Source organism: Protopterus annectens, chromosome 17.part0 (assembly GCF_019279795.1).
Source record: "Protopterus annectens isolate FY-2018-M chromosome 17.part0, PAN1.0, whole genome shotgun sequence".
Classification (NCBI taxonomy): domain Eukaryota; kingdom Metazoa; phylum Chordata; order Ceratodontiformes; family Protopteridae; genus Protopterus; species Protopterus annectens.
This window is the reverse complement of record NC_056751.1, coordinates 627,561,910-627,575,949: the sequence shown is the minus strand read 5'-3', so window position 1 is coordinate 627,575,949 and position 14,040 is coordinate 627,561,910. Positions and strand designations below refer to the sequence as shown.

At 35.5% G+C, this 14,040-nt stretch overlaps 1 protein-coding gene across 3 annotated transcripts in view; it reads left to right on the top strand.

Moving 5' to 3' along the window:
* The window catches only part of TKFC (triokinase and FMN cyclase), a 574,388-nt gene that overhangs the window by 148,872 nt on the left and 411,476 nt on the right, over nucleotides 1-14,040 (top strand). The window lies entirely within an intron of this gene.

Genomic DNA, 14,040 nt, shown 5'->3' with positions numbered 1-14,040 from the left:
AAAGCGAGAAACCAACCCCAGACTGATTGTGATCTCTGTGTGCTCTTAAAGGAAATTGTACTTGACTGTGTGTGAATTTGTTATCCTCCCCTATGTAGATGCCCCTCACTGGTGTTAGTGGTGAGGATTGAGGCTTTTTGATTGCTGGGCCAGTGCACGGGCATCACAGAAGCTACTGTTAAAGAAGGGATAATTAGTAGAGCCTATGGAATATTGCCTTATAACTATAGGAATCAATCAAAATATGTCAGTACAGATTTGGAAGAGCGATTAATGAAACAATGGGAGGACATATATTTTGCTTCCAGATATGCAAAAAATCTAGAAAATGTAGGATTTTTGCCTGGTAGTGTTTGCATAGATACTTTTAGACACTGAGCATACTCCAAAAAAGTTTTCCTCAGGTAGATGGCAAATGCTGGCGGTGTAATGTGGAGAAAAGAGGTACATTCTCTGAGTGTAATGAGTTGGTAAACTTTAAAAAATTCCTACAGAGTACTATCTCAGGGTAACTGAAGAAATTTTATATAAATAAAACTATATATATATATATATATATATATATATATATATATATATATATAATCTATAGTTTTATATATATATATATATATATATATATATATATATATATATATATATAAATTTATATTTTTTGAGCTGCGGTGCAGGATCTCTGAATAGTCTAGGTACAGAAAGGCCTTGTTAAGTTTAATTCTGGTTGGTGCCAAAAAAGTAATTACTAGAAAATGGAATCTAAATCAGCACCAACTGTACTTGAAGTAGTGAATGTTGTAACAAAGATAAAATAACAGGAAGTGTGATCTTTAGAAAAAAGGTATGAGTAAATTACATAGAAAAAATGGAAATTATGGGAACAATATATGCAGAAAAATGTTTTGGAAGGGGAATGAAGTTTAAGAGAAGGCAAGAACTGAACAATTTATGTAATGTTGCTTTGATTATAGGACATACAACACTATATGTGATGTATAAAGTTTGTAAATGTGAACTTGTTAATATGGTATGATTACTTGTATATAAATGTAAGTTTACCTATGTTATATATGGTAATTCAATAAAGGTGTTAAAAAAAAACTCCCCCGATATTTTTAAAGCTGTTTGTATCAAGCTAAAGAAAGCATATGATTCTTTGTATTGCAACTATGTTTTTAGATACACCACCTTAGGAGTAGTATTGTCAGATTGTTCAGGATGACGTACTATCCATTCACCCCTGTCCATAAGGGACTTATTGGAAGCAAGTGTTTACACACTTTGTAAGAGGTGTAATATCAAAATGTTGACACATTTTCATCTGTGGGCCTTAGGAAAATTTTGTTATTCTTTTGCTAGATGTCTTTAAGTCATTCTTCAGGAAATCCTATCCGTTTCTTAATGAAATGCTTTTCACAAGTGAAACACTCTTTGCATTAAATGTATGTACTTTTTTCAGTTTTAGGAACTGCATATCCCTCAGAAGATCATACAAGGAAAACTTAAAACTGCCACTTGTGACCAGGGTTTCAGTGAATTCTTCTGTATCCAAACAAGCCTTAAAATTTCCATGGCTTTTCCATTTGCATGACTCAAATTCACTAAACACTGAGCAGAGTGGTACTGGGAGTATTCGATGTTCAGTTTGTTTATAAGAGAATTAGCTTAAGTACTTGCAAATGTTAACCAGAACTACACAAATTCAGTGTCACTGCAGTCACAGCTCATGGGTGCCTTACACTGTTTAATGTACATCAGTGTGTAAAGTGCAGTTGCGTATTATTAAATGCTCACTACCGCTTTGCCATTAGAACTGTCATCCTTTTGACAGAGGTACTTGAATCACATGTCAGTCTGTCTACTTTAGATTCTTACTGATAGATTAGGATTTACTACTGGTACAATAGCCGTTGTACATTTAGTTTTGTTTTAAGTTTGTTTTTGACTGTACTGCTTAGGTTTATAGGTAAGTGCAAGACTCGCTGCCATTGTGGGCCATTTTAAACCTTGCCAGTTTCCCTCAGTGAGAATCAAACCCTGTACCTCTTGTCTGTGAGGTAAACACCTTAACCATTATGCCATCCCCAAGATGGTATTTTATCCAGTTCTGCTTTTAGCTGCTGGATAAATAGGAGCCTTGCCTTATCTCAGCCAACCACAATGCTGCATAAATGACTTCAGGTCTATATTTCGGGTCTATATTGCAACATCGAACGCTTAAAACAGCGAATGATGTTACATCGAAACATTTTCAGCGAAAGCTGAAAATGTCGAATCCAAAGAACAGCAATTTCTTTCCTAGGGAAAGAAATCGCTGTTCCAACCCCCGCAAAAAAAAACACATTACACACTTCCAAACACATACACACATACCCAATCCTAATTATACCCCCCAAAAACCAGTAAACAACTAAATACACATAACCCAAACATACATTTAACGAAAAAAAACCAGTAAACATTTTAAAACATATGCACTTACCTTAACCCGCACCCTAACCCTAAGGTCAGTAACTCTCGCACATTTACATAAACAGCTCCAAACACATACACACTTACCTTAACCCTAACTCTACCCCCCTCAAAAACAAAAGTAAACAACTGAAAACACATACACACGTAACTCAACCATACATTTAACATAAAATATAAAACGGTAAACACTTTCATACATATGCACTTACCTTAACCCGCACCCTAACCCTAAGGTCAGTAACTGTTGCACAATCACGCTCGGGAGCTATACCGGACAAGGGACCACACTACAGTTCAGAACACGGCAAAACAACGAAGCGGTCAAGCGACTTCTTTCCCAGGGAAAAATTTCACTGAACAGCCGCTTCGCTGTTTTGCCTGTTCGCTCTACATGTGTCAACGAAAACGTATTCGACATAATGCGTTTTCGTTGTACTCATAGGAACCCCTATATTTCATATATATTTTTAATGTTCTTAATTTTAATGTAAACATTTGGTTTTTATCTGTAACAGTAAGAATGTATGTGCAATTTAAATAACCTTTCCTTGGTTGCAAAAGTGCTGCTCAAAGCAAATATAAAATAAGATGAAAATTGCAACAAAGGTTTGCAACATTGTACTACAGAAAAAATTCTTGATGGATTCCAAAATGGTGGTCGGCTAGTGAACAGCTAACACACAGAGCTCCTCACTTCATTTACTTTTTATAAATCTTTTCTATATCACAAAAAGCTTGGGGACGTCTATACAAACAAAGAAGGATTCTACACTTTCATCATTTGGATAATCCATCATCTCTACCTTCTGTAATATCGTAAGACAGACTTAAATTACTTATCCTTCTCCAAAGTGTAATACTCACAGAATCTCACAAGGCCTGCTCTCAACTGCAGCATCCAGAAGACCACATGGCCAGACTGTTAAAAACTTCAAATGAACCTAGTACAATGGAGACACAAACAACAAAAGCCAAATCTTCAGCAATTTTTTCACCAGAAAAGGAAAATGTATCTAAAAGACAAAAAACAAATAAACAGATCATGGAATCTAACAAAAATACTTCCAGTATTAATGAAGATCCCAGCTTCCACATGGATGAGCTAAAACAGGCCCTGCAACCTTTACACTCAGCTATACAGAACTTCTCGGAACAACTTACTACTATAGGAAAATCCATCAGCCAAATTGTTGAAAGAGTGGACACACTTGAACAGAAAACTCAGTCAAATGAACTTCAAATACAATCCCTCACTGATGTTATAAATGCCAAAACTACTGCCATAACAGATCTGCAACTGAAACACACTGATTTGGAGGCAAGAAGTAGAAGAAATAATATCCTGATAAGAGGTCTACCAGAGAGCTATGATAATCAAGGTCTTCTTAACATCACTAAGCAGATATTTGAATCACTTTTACACCTTGATGGAGAGAATCCTGATATCATTATCAAAAGAGCTCATCGTGCACTCTACAAGCGTCAAGACACCTCTATTCCCAGACAAATATATGCAAAGCTGCTCAACTACCAAATTGCTCAAAAGATTCTATCTGCAGCCAAAAACACAAAACTTTTATGTGGAACAACAATAAAATTATTTTCTCACAAGATCTACCCATTGCCATTAAAGAGAACAGACAGAAACTGGCCCCGTTTTGCACAGACCTCATCAAAAGGAACATTCGTTTTCAAATATACTCTCAACTTCTACGTGAATGATACTAAATTCTCAGCTACTTCACTAAGCGAAGCAAGAGAAGCCTTTATTAAGGCTTTTGGCAAATCCCCAGTTACTTGAAGTTTCACCTCCGAGAGTTTTTTTTCTTTTTGGCTCTTAAGCAGTGTTTAGAACTTTTTGACTTACCTGTTGTCATGGTGTTTGATCTGCTTGTTAAAGCGACATATGTTCCTATATCTCTCTATGTTTTTTTTGTACTCCTTTTGCCATTAAACATCTTATAATAAGTTCCGTTTTAGATATTAAGCCCTTTGTTGTTTGGGTAGGAACACATTCGCGACTTCTTGTGTGCCACAGGGTCCCATTTGTTTGTAACCCTCATGAGCTCTTGAAAAATACACTGCTAACACTGTTTGCTTATAGCGATAAAGCTACCAGCCCTAGCACGAACACTCATACATTGCCAAATAGCTCTATACCCTTTACTTTATGCTGTAACAACTAAACTTTCCTTAAATAGTTAACTGGAGACTGATTAGGACCTGTAACATTACTTCCAAGCACATTTTTTTTTTTTTTTTTTGCCTAGCAGGTCTCCGATTGCTTTTTTTTTTTTCTTTTATTGCTTTAGACCTATGACTTGCTATTTATCCTGTCCCTTTTTTATTAGATCTATGATAACATAGACTAGGGACAACTTTTCTGGACAACACTTTTTTTCTTTTATTATTTGTGTTAACTATATGGTGGTTATCTCTTTTATATTATAGAACTCTATATCAGTCTGTATTCCCACTGATTACTAGGTTCTTTGGTAACATTCTGCAGCTATTATGGTAATTTTGCATATGTTGAGATACATATCAGACTTTGATCTAGATTTTACCACTTGCTTTATACCTTTTTGTGTTTTTAACATTTTATTATTGTATATTACATTGTTTCATTGTATACAGGCTAGTATGACCAGCTTTACTAAAACGCAGAAGGATCAGTTACAAACTACATATGGGATAATGCGATTTAATGGTCAACGCTGTACCTTTAAGGAGTAAACAATTTTGGCGCCAATGAATCTTTTTAAACTGAACGATTGTTTATAGATTCAGTTCTGAAGTAGACCAGGTTATTTTGGTTATAAGCTCTAAACTATTCTTGGCGTCTTTGTCTGTTCACCGGTGCTTTGATTTGGCCTCCAAATGTACACAGTTCTGTACCTATTCTATATAATTATCCTTATACAGTGTTTTATGCTGCTTAGTTACAGCTTGCATACGTAACCATATTTAATCTGATGCCTACTTACATAACTATTTATAAATAGCTGTAGGATTTAGATTTTCACGTGTTACGTGTCAAAAGTATGATTTCTGTAGCTAATATTCTATCTCACGTTGTCAAATGCAGTGTCTTACTATAAATTTATTATTTTTTTTTTATATATATTTATAGTTTTTTTAATATTGTTCTTTATGATCTCCTTTAGCTCTATTACTACCACACAATTTCATTGCAAATAGAGAACTGTTCTACCCACGGATACTGCGTCACATTAAATATAAAGAATCACTCAGGAATGTTTTTTTCTTTTTTTTTTTTCTCCTTCTCTCACTGTGTACAGATAAATATAAGTTCAGTGCTCTTTAAAAATTACTGGCTCTTACCCTCTGCCTTAATACTCTAGAATTTATATACAAGAGTCATATATGTTAATTGCAGTATAACATGTCTGTTTTTTGGGTGCTTTTTGAATTATTGTTAACTTAGGACTTCCTATAGCTTACCTATAACATTAATATTTAGTCACTTAGATGCTCTTGTGTGTTTTGTTGGCATCCTAAGTTGACGCTTTGTTGGAATTATAGTAATTTGTACATATGTATAATATTGTTTTTATTACGTTTTTTATACTTCTTTTTTCATGGGGTTTGGGTGGTTAGGCACTGGGGAAAGTAAGAAGAAGTATCCTGCTACCTTTTTAGTTATGTTTAAATTGTTTCTAAGAACTGTACTGTTGCAGATATATATATATACACCTTACCCTATTAAATCCTATGGCAATTCTTTTACACCACTCTCTCCCACACCTTTATTCTTTAACCATCACTGTTTTCTATAATACTACATTAATCCCAGCCGATTGTTTGTTCCCATGAGTTGGACTATAGATAGTTGGAATGTTAAAGGTTTACAAAACCCTGCAAAAAAAAAACTATTACTTCATCTTATTTTTAAATCCCAGGCCAACATCTGTTTCCTCCAGGAAACTCATTTGTCAAAAGAAGGTTGGGACAAAATCTCTTCCAGGAAATGGATTAGAACTATCATAGCTGATGGGGATAGTACAAACTCCAAGGGGGTTGCTATTATAGTTAAGAAACAATTTCAGGGCACCATAAATCTAATCAAATCCGACAAAGATGGCAGGTGGTGCTATTTTACCTCTATTCTCCTGACACTTCCAAACCAGTTCTCTTTCTTAACTTCTATGGACCTTGCTCTCAACAACACACCTTTATATTAGAAATCTATAACATCCTTAATTTGTTCCAAAATTATCTATATATAATAGGTGGAGATTGGAATGCTGTTATCAATCCTAACTTAGATCGCCAGTAATTCTTTATCATATAACTTTCAAGCCTCATTAGCTTTAGAAGAACTTATTTCGACTTTAACCTTATAGACACTATTGCATTTAGTAATATCTTAACTAAGGACAACCTATACACCTTCTACTCCTATTGTCACAAATCATGGTCACGTCTTGATTATTTCCTTGTCTCTAACTTCTTTTCTAAATTTAACAACACCTTCAGCAGTGAACCTAGATTTCTATCAGATCACGCTAGAATATCCTTTAAAATTATTTTTACACACTCTGCATTTTCCTATTCTAACTGGTCTCTTAATAACAATCTTTTACATAGCAAGGAGATACTAAACAAAATTAACACTTCACTTACTGATTTATGTTCTAATCTAGAAAATTCCCAAATTGCACCAGATATGCAATGGGCAGCGTGCAAAGCAGAGTTGAGAAGATTTCTGATAAGTAAAGCCTCATTCTTTAAAACTCAATAAGAAAAAAGAATCTGACTTGCTCCTACCTAGAGAAAAACAGAGAACACATTTTGATCCAAATTCAGAAGACTTGATTAAAGCAACAAGAATTACTTGACCTACACTTTCAGGAACAAAGACTCATTGCAACATATTCTCAATGGGCGCAAATTCCCTCAAGAACTCTTGCTAGAATACTTAAAAGTAACAATGGTGCTGCCAAAATTTCCATACTCCAGTACAAGGAGAAACTCTACAAATCAGACTCTGAAATAATTCAATTATTTCATGAATTATACTCTGATATCTATAGCAAAGATGAACATAACTCCTTAAACCCAAAAATAGAAACTTTTCTTAACTCAATTAACTCTCTCTTAATCTTGATCAGTCGTCTCTGTTATCTGCTCCATTTAATATTCAAGAGATTCAAAATGTTATTAACAATCTCAAATTAGGCAAATCTCCGGGCCCTGATGGTTTTACTACCAACTTTTTCAAAACATTTAGTTTAAAATTGCCCTATTCTTCTTAAGGTTTTTAACTTTATTATAAAAATGGTATTACTGACTTGCACTGGAATATTTCAAAAACTATTCTAATCTTAAAAATAATCAAGACAAAATGGACCCTCACAGTTACAGACCCATTTCACTTATTAATGTTGATATTAAAATATTTGCCGCCATTTTGGCCAACAGACTCAAACAGATAATGCCCACTTAATATCCCAAGATCAGGCTGGCTTCATGAGCAACAGACACACTTGGGACAATACTTTAACTCTGGACTCTTTAATACACTTTACTAAAAGAGATAAAAATCCGATATATGCCTTGACTCTAGATGCTTCAAAAGCATTTGACAGAGTAAATTGGAACTTTCTTTTCTCCACCATGTCCCATTTCAATATTCCCAAATCTTTCTCAGATATGATCAGAATTCTTTATAATCTTACACCTCCTTATATATAAATAAAAACATCTGACAAGATTCTGATTACTAATGGAACAAGACAAGGTTGTCCGCTATCTCCTTTCCTTTTTAATATATTTATTGAACCTTTTTTTCTATACATTGTTCAGAACACATTCCAATTCCCAGGATATTGAATACACAAGTCGCTTTTGCTGATGATTTGAATCTATACTTTCAATATCCTAACTCTGACTTACCCAAAATTTTAAGTGCAATTAATAACTTTTCCTGTGCTTCTAGCCTCCAAATTAATAAGAACAAATCACATATCTTCCCAATCAACCCGGACTCACATAAACCTTTTTTTTTCCCTGAATCTTCCTTCCATATTTCATATAGTATCAAATATCTTGGCATTAATTTTGATCACAACCAAGCCTCTATTCTTCAAAACAATCTACTAAAATCATGGGCTATCATATGTCAAGACTTACAAAGATGGAAACTCCTGAAATTAGCTTTTCTTTCTAAAGTAGCCATTGAATGAATATTTTACAGAGACTCCTCTATCAATTTAACTAACGAATATAATAATATCAAATAACCTTTTCTCCAAATTCAACAAAAACATAGCAAAATTTCTTTGGTTTCCCAAGAGAGTCAGGATATCTTACTCTAAACTCACTTTCCCTAAAGAGAAAGGAGGGGTAGGCTTCCAAACTTTCATTTGTACTATTGATTATTTGCTCAAACAGACTATGGTCCATTTCAAATATGAATACTAATTCACACAATCATGTTCCTGCCTGGTTGAAGTTATGGCACCGTCATGTTACCTCCAATAAAATCACCCAAAAGCTATCCCATTTCTCTCAATATTTCTCTATACAATTTCAAACTATTCCCCCTACTGAAGCATAAAATTAGACTATTCCAAAAATTGATTAAGGACATTAACCTTGAAAATACTCTCCCCCTTCTACAACCTCTGCATCTTAATCCAAATCTTAAAATAAATAACAATATGATTGATCTCTCTAAATTTCCCTCATCACAGACTTTACAGTTTGGGACCTCCTTAAACATAACTCCCTCTCGATTGCAGACTTAATTCTTAAGACCAATAATAAATACACAGTTATTCTCCGTCAACTACGAGAGTCATATCCTCACAAATTGTCTGCACTCCATCTGATTCACAGGAAATTAATAAACTATCCAAATTATCTCTACTCTTTCTAACCCCAAAAACCATCTTACAAATTACTAAAACCATTGCTATACAATAATAATTGCCTTTTCCACTTATTGGGACAATTTAGGTCCTGCGAGCACGGAGGATCATAAGCGTTTAGCCATAAAACCTTTCAAAAAACTGATGTTGAATAACAACTCTAATAACTCCTCTGCTTGCTCATGTTGCCGATCTTCTTCATATTACGTGGCACTGCAACAGTTGTTATAAATTATGGTGTTCTCACACAGTGCGACTCAAAAAAATGGGTTACTACAATTCCACACTCTCTTGGCATACAGCCATATTAAATATTCCCCTTTAAGATGCCTAAATTGCACCTACACATTCTAATCACTCTCTGTTCTCTAATTAAACTTTACATCACCTACAATTGGTTAGATCGCACAAAGATGAGTTTGGCAGGGTCTCAAAGAGATGGGCAAAAACATATATCAGCACAAAACTCATTATTAGTTGTCCTGGGAAGAAAGCCTACTTCACTAAACTTTGGAAATGCCTATTAGATGTAATCTTATGTGACTAATGTCTTACTTACTTATCTACCTGTCTTCCTTCTTCTCTCTTTTTCTATCTCTCTTTTTAGATATTGCCTTCCCCTCAGATTATACCCATTAGGTGTTGTTACTTTCATTTACAGTTCTCATATTAGTACTGTTTGTTTTCACTCAAGGTAGCATGGTGTTTTTTTTTTTGTTTGTAAATACTCTTTATTTGGTGTTTTGTTTTTATTTAGGTCACAATGCCTCCCACAGCTTTATATTCCTCTTATTTCCTTTGTATTCTGCAATTGTATTTTTTACTTCCGCATTTACATGTTTCTAATGGAGGAAGGTTCTGTATTCCGATTATGTATGCATTGTTTTTATTTGTAAAATAATAAAAAATTATTTGAGAAAAAAAAAGAAAAAATTCTTGATGAAGTGACACTGTCACATGGCTAACGTCCAAGTAACTGACAAAAGTAAATTGTTTAAGCCAGCTAAACAGAACTTCCTTTAAAACAGTGAATAATAGCAAACACTTATCTGAAACACCTGATGAAAACAATTTATTAGAAGATGATGTTTTTATCATGTTGTCCAGTAACTCAGTGCTAGTGCTTTAATTCAATGCAATTCAGAGCACCAGTGAGTGTCTTCAAAGCAATTACTTCCGATCTATTCACATAAAACATCAGTTTAAATAATATGTCGATTGAAACATGTATAAATCAGGTGGTACAATACACATGAAAGTCTTTCTAACAGTAACTCATTAGTCCATTTTATTTTACTTTTTTAGGAGTTCTGCCTAAAACTGGGATTAAGAAAACTGGTGAAGTTTCCCTAGATATTAATAACATTATTCAGTTTGTTTTAATGGCAAGCATTTTATCTTTTGTACCTCCTTTACCCCTTTAGTCCTATGTCTGACACTCATAACAACAACAGTGAAAAATCTTGGAAACATGTTAGTCCTCATTAAAATTTACAATGTTGTTTGATAAAACAGTAACCCAAGCCATTCCTACTGAGCCATTATAGTCCTTTCCAGTTAAATTTCTGAAACACCTATATATCCTACACAGTTATTGTATGTATTTTGAATCTATTTGTTCAAATAGGTTTACATTATATATACTGTCAACCTATTTGAGCAAACGACAAAACAATATTAAACCTCTCAGTAGTCACTGAACCTGACAAACATATGTTTTCATAATGCAACAACACATACTCTACCCATTGCATTTTTGTAATGGATGCACATTATTCCAGATATTCAGTGAGTTCTCAAATCATGTTAAAAATAATGCATCCCTTCTACTATAGCAATACATTAAGGGACATCACATAAACTACTGAGAGGGTTTATCTCATTTAATAACCTGCCCGTGTAAGTTAGTGTGTTTCTTATTCATCTGATGCTATTAATTTAACTTAAAATAACTACAGTGGTACCTTGGTACTCATCATTAATTAGTTCAAAGCCAAGTAAGGTAGACTGTGGGGAGTGGGGTAAAGAGCTCCTGGTGAGAGGAGGAGGAAAAGATGCCAACACGATTACCCCTGTAATGCAGCTAGGAGGAGTCCTCCCTGGTAGATACAGCTCTCTTCGAGGCCACTGCAGGGGGCACCTCTTAGAAGCCTTTTTCAAGGCTGTACTGCAGTTCCCGCTCTGTAGAGCCTTTTTCAAGGCTTCCTCCAGGGAGGACTCCTCCTCACTGCATTACAGGGGTAATTGTGTTGGCATCATTAATTAGTTCCAGAAGGCATAATGAGTGGCCAAAACGATGAGTACCAAACAAATTTTTCCCATAAGGAATAACGTAAATTGAACTAATCCATTCCAGACCTCCAGAAAATACACATTTTAGAAAGCATTATATGCATTAATGGAGTTGTATTTTACTAATAAACAGTGTAAGTTCACTAATTAATAAACAGTAAAACTTCACTGTAGTTGTAGTTTACTAATAAACAATATTGTACAGTATAAGTTCACTAATAAATAGTATAACTTCATTTTAGCTGTTGTATGTTAGTAATAAACAGTATTGTTCATTATAAGTTCACCAATAAACAGTGTAAGTTCACTAATAAACAGTGTAACTTCACTTTAGCTGTTGTATTTTACTAATAAACAGTACATGGCCTAAAGGGGATGGTGGTAAGGAAGATGTTGAGGAGGAGAGATGCTATTGTTTAGAGTCCCCTTCCATAAAAACTTTTGGCAATTGCCCTTCAGGGGTTATTTCTCTTTCTCTTTTCTGTCTCTTATCACCACTATACCCTACTCGAGACTCACCAGGTTTAATTTTTACTAGAAACCTATCCAGTGATGCTTGTTTTTGCCTGTGTTTCAAGATGCCTCTAAAGTGGGAAATTTTTTGGTCATTGAACAAATTAACATTGTGGCTTGTTAGATCTTTGTCAGGGTGATATTTTTCAACAAAATGTTGCACTTTCACCCATTTTGTGCACATTTTGTTAATTAATGAACTGGGGACATCCTCCCTTACCTCCTACTCACCTGAAGACAGTTCCTCAGCCGCTGTCTGTTGCTGCTCCCTCTGAAGCTCCTGCAGCTCCTCCATGCTGAGCTCTTCTTTATGCTCCTCAGGTAACTCCTCCACATCATCAACACTGACCTCCAGACCTGTGGATTGTCTCAGAGTCACAATATCTTCCACAATACTTGTAGGCCTACGCTCAGTCTCAAAGCCTTCAAAGCCTCTCGAAGTTGCAGCTTCTGGCCACAGTTTCTTCCAGGCAGAGTTCATGGTCCTGTAAGAGACTTCCCCAGGCCTTATCAATAAGACTTAGGCACTGAAAGATATGAAAATATTTTTTCCAGAATTCTCTCAAGGTCAACTCTGTATCTGAGGTCACTTCAACACATCTCTGGAAAAGGGCTTTGTGTACAGTTTTTTTTAAATTAGAGGTGACCTGCTGGTTCATGGGCTGGATCAGAGGAGTTGTGTTAGGGGGCACAAACCTCACAGTGATGAAGTTAAACTCCTCCAGCAAGTGGTCCTCCAAGCCTGGAGGTTGAGCAGGTGCATTGTCCAAAACAAGCAGAGCCTTCAGAGGCAAATCTTTTCTCTAGTAAATATTTATTTTTCACAGATGGGCCAAACACTTTGTTCATCCACTTTGTGAAGAAATGCCTGGTGACCCAAGCTTTACTATTAGCTGCCCACATCACATGCAACTTGCTTTTTATGACATTATTTTTCTTGAAAACGTGTGAGTTTTCACTGTGGTAGACTTGCAGAGGCTTGAGTTTTAAATTCCTACGTGCATTCCTACACAACAACAGAGTTAGCCTGTCCTTCATTGGTTTGTGCCCTGGTAATACCTTCTCCTCTCAAGTAATGTAGGTCCATTTGGGTATTTTTTTCCAGAACAAGCTTGTCTCATCACAAATAAATGCATGTCAAGGAATAAAACCCTCAGCCTGTACATACTTATTAAACTCCTGAACAAATTCATCGACAGCTTTTTTATTGGCACTGGCTGCCTCACTATGCATGGCCTCTCCATGTCGCACCACACTATGTATGGCCTCTCCATGTCACGCCTCACTATATATGGCCTCTCCATGTTCCACCACACTATGTATGTCCTCTCCATATCGCACCACACTATGTATGGCCTCTCCATGTCTCAACATGCTATGTATGGCCTTTCCATTTCACACCATGCTATGTATGACCTCTCCATGTCACACCATGCTATATATGACTTCTCCATGTCACACCACGCTATGTATGACCTCTCCATGTCACACCATGCTATGTATGGCCTCTCCATGTCACACCACACTAGGTATGGCCTCTCCATGTTGCACCACACTAGGTATGGCCTCTCCATGTCGCACCTCGCTATGTATGGCCTCTCCATGTCGCACCACACCATGTATGCCACTTCTGTTTTTAAAGTTTTCAAACCACCCATGATCAGCTTTAAACACTTCACTAGTATAAGCACTTGTTTCAGGCTTGTTTTTCAAAAGATCAGCATGCAGAACTTTTGCTTTTTCACAAATGATGGCCTCTACAATACTTGTCACCAGCTGTTTTTCATTTACCTAAATCAACAACAGTTTTTCTACTTCTTCTAGTGTCTGTAATCTTTGTTTTATCACAGCTTTCACTCCTTTAGCA